The sequence below is a fragment of the Micromys minutus genome (genome assembly GCF_963924665.1).
Source record: "Micromys minutus genome assembly, chromosome: 33".
Classification (NCBI taxonomy): domain Eukaryota; kingdom Metazoa; phylum Chordata; class Mammalia; order Rodentia; family Muridae; genus Micromys; species Micromys minutus.
This window is the reverse complement of record NC_137968.1, coordinates 10,438,319-10,445,023: the sequence shown is the minus strand read 5'-3', so window position 1 is coordinate 10,445,023 and position 6,705 is coordinate 10,438,319. Positions and strand designations below refer to the sequence as shown.

Here is a 6,705-nt window from a genome sequence, read left to right as displayed (position 1 = left end):
GAGGGCCAAGTCTCCACCAACAGGACTCAGAATCTGCCTGCGGGAGGCTGAGCTCCCAGAACAGCCGCACAGGTGCTTTTCCACCTGGACCAAGGGACAGGCCTGAGGGACAGGCCCACCAACTATCCTGCAAGGGAACTCAGGGAGTTCTTGGAGTGCAGGGAGTGTGATGCTTTCTGGAAAAGGGTCCTTTTTGGCCTAGAAAAAGAGCCAGGTCTCTGCCATGAGGACTCAGGACATGTGGGTAGAGGGCTAAGCTCCCAGAACATCCTCGAAAGAGCTCTCACATCTGAGCCCACGAAGACAGAACTAAGTCACTGCCAATAGAGCTCATTACCTGCCCAAAAAGAGCAGAACACCCAGGAGCAGTTTCCCTTCTGAGCCCATGGGCCTTCAGACCCATAGGAGAGACAAGCACCAGTCAGAAACAAAAAGATGACCTCCAATCACTGACATCAAGACGGCAAGAGGAAAACACAAGAACACAAACAATGAAAACCAAGACAATCTGGCAACAGCAGAACCAAGTTCTCCCACCACAGCAAACAGTGAATTTCCCATCACTCCAGAAAAACAAGATTTACACTTAAAATCATAATCCATGATGATGATGGAGATCTTCAAAAAACTCATGAATACTCCCTTATACAATTCCAGGAGAACCAGGAAAAATCACTCAAAGAACTACAGGAAAAACACAACCAAACAGATGAAGGAATTGAAAATGGAAATAGATACAATAAAGAAATCACAAAAAAGAGACAACCCAGAAGATAGAAAACCTAAGAAAGAAATCAGGAGTCATAGATACAAGAATCACCAACAGACCACAAGAAATGGAAGAGAGAATCTCAGGGGATGAAGACAACATAAAAAACATGGACAAAACAGTCAGAGAAGATGCAAAAACCAAAAAGCTCCTAACCTAAAATGTCCAGGAGATCCAGGACACAATGAGAAGACCAAACCTAATAGGTGTAGAAGAGGGTAAAGAATATCAACTAAAAGGCACAGTAAATATATTCAAAAAATCATAGAAGAAAACTTCCCTACCCTTAAGAACGAGATGACCATGAACATACAGGAAGCCTACACAACTCCAAATAAATTGGACTAGAAAAGAAACTCCTCCCAATACATAATAGTCAAAAGAAAGAATCCTAAAAGCTCTAAGCGAAAAGGGGAAAGTAACATATAAAGACAAACCAATCAGAATTACACCAGACTTCTCAACAGAGACTATGAGAGCCTGGACAGACATCATACAGACTCTAAGAGAACACAAATGTCAACCCAGTTATTATATCCAGGAAAACTCTCAATCACCATAGATGGAGAAACCAAGATACTCCAGGACAAGACCAAATTACATAATCTCTGTCCACAAATTCAACCCTACAAAGAATGATAAATGGAAAAATCCAACAAAAGGTAGGAAACTGCACCCAAGAAAAAGCAAAAAATAAATTAATAATAATAATAATCATCATCATCATCATCATCATCATACATAGAAACAAAAAGAAGAAAAGCACACAAACCTAAGTCTATCTCTAACAACAAAAATAACAGGAAACAAAAATCACTATTCCATAATTTCTCTTAACATTAATGGACTCAATTTCCCAATAAAGAGAGATAGACTATTAGACTGGATATGTAAACAAAATTCAACATTTTCCTGCATACAGGAAACTCATCTCAGAGACAAAGACAGACACTACCTCAGAGTAGAAGGCTGGGAAAAAAAACCTTCCAAGCAAATGGGCCCAGGAAACAAGTGGGAGTAGCTATTCTAATATCAAATAAAATAGATTTTCAACCAAAAGTCATCAAAAAAGATAAGGAAGGACACTTTATACTCATCACAGAAAAAAATCTATCAAGATTAACTCTCAACCTTGAACATCTGTGCTCCAAATACAAGGGCACCTACTAAATAAAGGAAATCCTACTAAAGTTCAAAGCATATATTAAACTACACACAATAATAGTAGGAGAATTCAACAGACCATTCTCATCAATGGACAGATCATGAAAGCAAAAACTGAGCAGAGACACAGCAAAACTAGCAGAGGTTATGAACCAACTGGAATTAACAGACATCTACAGGACATTTCATCCAAAAACAAAAGAATATACTTTCTTCTCAGCATCTCACGGTACTTTCTCCAAATTGACCATGTAGTCAGTCACAAAACAGGCCTCAACAGATAGAAGAAGATCAAAATCCTCCCATGCATCCTATCAGATCACCATGGAGTAAGGCTTGTCTTTAATAACAACAAAAACAACAAAAAGCCCACATACACATGGAAGCTGAACTCTGTTCAATGATAACATGGTCAAGGAAGAAAGAAAGAAAGAAAGAAAGAAAGAAAGAAAGAAAGAAAGAAAGAAAGAAAGAAAGAAAGAAAGAAAGAAAGAAAGAAAGAAAGAGAGAGAGAAAGAGAGAGAGAGAAACAAACAAAGAAACAAAGAAAGAAACAAACAAAGAAACAAAGAAAAGGATTTTTTAGAATTTAACAAAAATGACACTAATCCTTTGTCCGGAAGCTCCATTTGCTCAGGAGATCACCAGCTGTTTCCTCCCAGGACCACTGGTGAGGGTATGTGGCAGGCTTAGGGCTTACCATGGGCTCAGGTGGGAGAGCACTTGCAAGGCTACACTGCAGGCTCAGCCTTGTGAAGATGGGTCCTGAGTCTTGATGGTGGTCACTCTGCCCTCTCACCAGGCTGGAGAGCATGAATGTTCTTACTGCCAAAGCTAGGTCAAGGAAACATATCCATCCTCATTTCAAAAACTGGAGAACTTTAGTAGACTCAGTGATTTCCCAACATTGCATAGATGGGACGTAAGGCTAGGACGTTGTTCTCTGATGACTCAGTGTCCTTTCCACAAGCCAGCCATGGAATGCACTGAGTATCAGAACATTTCTTCTATCCATCATCGTCATGCTTCAAAACCATTTCTTACAACCTTATTTTCATGTACTCAAAATCAGACTGGATAAAGTCTAGTGAAGATGACACTTGTGCCTTGTCCAACTACTCAACCTCACTAGACTTGAATGGCTATGACCAGATTATGCACATCGATTAAACTGAGAGAGAAATCAAAGTTGTATCAGGTAGAACTCCTTTCTAGAGAGTTCTAAATACGAAGGATACAAAATAGTATAAACTGTATTAGCTAAACAGTAGCAAAAACACTGTTGAATTGTAAGTCAAAAAAAAAAAAAAAAAAAAATATATATATATATATATATATATATATATATATATATATATAGTGGCCTAAAATGGCAATTTTTCCAACACCAATGTGTGTAAAAATGTTTAAATTTTTAAATAGTGCTGTTACTCCAAAAATAATGTTTTTTTCTATTTGCAACAGCTTATAAAGGCAAACACACACCTGCAAATTGAGGTAGCAAAGCCAAATTCACAAACTTTGGATAAAGAAAAATAAGTTTCCTATGTGTTAACTTTAAATGAATTGTAACTGCTTTACACTTTTAAATTCACATTACTTTACAAAACTTAATTTAAAACACTGAAAATATTTTGTTAAAAAACTACTTAGTTTCTGACAATTATCTCACATTCAAAACCTGTACAGAAAAAAACAAAAGTCACCATATATTACATAAAAGTACTCTATGTGTTTACATTTCCAAATGCACTTTTAAAAGCTGAAGTGGAGTCACTTCTATGAATAGTCTCCCTTAAACCGGTCCTACAACATCTGCCCTTATCCTTCACATATACCATCAATATTGGGCAGGTTTTTGCTTGGTTTATAGACTAATAAACTGACTTAAAGAGGCTTTGTTTTAAGCACAATGAAACATAGATGTACTTTAAGAGTTAAACTAAAAAAAAAAATTAAATGCAAAAAAAAATTTTGAAAAAAAAAAAACCTACAAAAAGAAAACTTCAGATTTTTAGGGATTAAAATGTTCCTATTAATAAGCAAATTATACTATCTTTGTATTTCCCCTTACATTAACTGCCATACTTTAATAAGAATAAATTCAGCTACATTAAAAGATGTACTATTTGGCTCTATGGTCCTGACTCAAACAAACCTACAGATCCTGTCAGTGCATCAGGTTAGTTCATTTGGACTTTTTCTTGTTTCTGGGGAAGGTGTGAGCTGCGAGGCACGCAGATCATGTCAGTAAATGTAGGGGAATATGCGGTAAGGCACAGGCTGACAGTACTTCTCCCAGGCGAGGCCATACTTCCCCCTGCACTGATGTTCATCACGGGCCTCTCGATGAATGAGCAACGCAGTGAAGTAGATGATATAGAAGTAAGGCAGGATGTGGTTAAAGCCACATGGGAGGGACCATGGAGGAGCCATGATGAGATAACCTGAGTAATTGGGATGGCGAACAAAGCCCTACCATCCAGAAACCAGCAGACTCTTCCCCGTGGAAGTATGAATGGTCTTTAAAAGTGCAAGCTTTGGATCAGTGGAATTCTTCCGGAAAGCATTTTTCTGAGTTTGCACAACGGAATATTACATATCCACACAGTTTTAGAGCAATGATGACAGAAGCCAATGTCCTGGACAAGTCATAGGGATGCTTGACCAGGTAAAAGGTCTGAAGACTGTAGGTAAACGGAACCCACACTAAATCCCCAAAGGCATGAAGCCAAAGCCATCGTGGATGATGTCCATGGTGGTCAGCAATGCTTCCTCATTCCAGAGGACGTCCACCACATACAAGAGCTGGAAGCTGTTCACCAAGATCATCGCCAAGGACGGGGCAGTACGTTCCTGTACTTTCACTTCAGCCAAAAGCATCACCAAGTTAATAATCACCCATCCAATCAATCCAGGACGCAATTCACAGAAGAACTTGAGATCAAACGCACCAAGTCGAGGGTTTAACTCGCGGCCAATGAAGAAGTCGTAGATGGCATTTCCACAACTGGCAGGTGACAGCTCATCCTTGGGGGCTTTTAAAGAGTGGGCATAGAGGTAAGCACTCAGGACCACTGAAAACATGGTGGGTGCCAGGGCAAACTGCAGAAAGTGAGTGTACAAGTAGCACAGTTCTATGCCCCAGAACACAGCTGCTCCCATAGCTGCCGACGTTAGGATGAAGGCAAACAGGCCGTTCAGTCTGTACTTGAGTCTTCTTCCATCAACAAGAGTTGTTCCTTCTACAACCTTCCCAACTGGTAGAAGGTAGAAGACAGCTTGAACAAGAAACCAGAGGAGGTAAATGCCACATACTCTGGGTTCCCACAGCTCATGCAGAGCTGGCAGAGGTGGAGGGAACGGGAGCATCCCCGGGTCCTTCTGCATGCACTGCGGCAGCAGCAGGAAGACATAGGAGGGCAGGTCAAGCTACATTGTCCTCAGAACATACGGATGCAGTACATACAGCATGTACATTTGGGTTTCTACTACACGTGTCACATATGAGCCAGATGCAAAGTGTGGAGTTCATCCTGCCCTGTAGCTTAGAGTGTAAAGTAGCTGTGCTCCTGTGACCACACGTGTCACACAGTGCGTTCTGTAATTCTTCACTGTTTACTCATGCAGGGAATTTTCTATCGCGCTTTCTTTTCTCTCAACATGGTATGTTTAATAAGCTTAGAAGGAAACTCTGGGTAAGACTAAGAACATTGGGTCCTTTTCCTGGTAGTAACAGGCGGGCAGTGCCACAGTATCTGGATATCAGGTGCAAGCTGTTTTTAATTTGATGTTTGACAATTTTGTAATAAAATTTTGGTTGGAAATAAAAAAAAAATCAGACTGGAAAGTGCCGACCCATCTGTTTTCCTGTGTACTCATAACGTGAATGATACTAAACATAATTCTTCAAAATTCAGGTCACCTAATCATTATGAAACTAACAGTAATGCTTTTTATTTTACAGTACGTTGTCCTTCTCAAAGGGTTTACATATGATAGTTTCCAGTTCCCTAAAGAAATCTGTTCCTGTAATGCAAAACAATTTGTTTATGCAAATGAAATGCTAATGAAGTATACCCTTTGTAAGCACTGCAGATATATAAGAGACTAAAATTCCCATCATGTGTGCTCTTAAACAATAAGTTTTTGCACACTTATCATGCGGAAATTTTGGTTACGTGAAAGATTATCATGACCTGTAACATAAAACTCACCATTTTGTAAGCTGGCATTTTGTACACATAAAAGGAGAAATAGCAAAGAGGGTAAAATTAAAGGGGGAAGGGCCAAATAAACTCTGTTCTGACCTCAAAAAGAGTGTTCCCATTCTGGTTTTATAATTCTATACTGCTATTTCTGAACACAACCCACAACTAAGTGCAAAAAATCTGATTTTAGGGAAGTTATGTACTCTGTTTTTAAAATAATAGAATGTTATAGTTTCCAAAAGATACAAACATGTACCCTGTCAAAATTAAGTTTCAGTGCTTCCTGTAGGAAGCTAATATAGGAATAAGAGGCAATAGTGTTAAATTCAAGTTACTTAAACTAAGCAGTTCAGCATGAAAATTAGATTTTTTTTACATTTTAGTATCTAATATAGCTCTGAAGGAATATAGAAAACATTTCATTTGAGTCTAATATTTTGTTCCTAGCATTTCATCTTTTACCAAGAATACATTACGATCACCCTTGGAGAGTTCATGCAGATTAAAGATTATCCAGGCTTAATTAATGTTTTCTGAACATGTCATAGAACAGAGCATCTC

The 6,705-nt window shown here is 38.7% G+C and overlaps 1 pseudogene across 1 annotated transcript; it reads right to left on the bottom strand.

Moving 5' to 3' along the window:
• Window positions 1–4,180: 4,180 nt before the first annotated feature.
• LOC308414213 (delta(14)-sterol reductase LBR-like) lies at window positions 4,181–6,168 on the bottom strand (annotated as a pseudogene). The gene is made up of 2 exons: window positions 6,151–6,168; window positions 4,181–5,365 (listed from the first exon to the last, which is right to left on the bottom strand). The product of its transcript is annotated as a delta(14)-sterol reductase LBR-like (transcript).
• Between the last annotated feature and the right edge of the window lie 537 nt (window positions 6,169–6,705).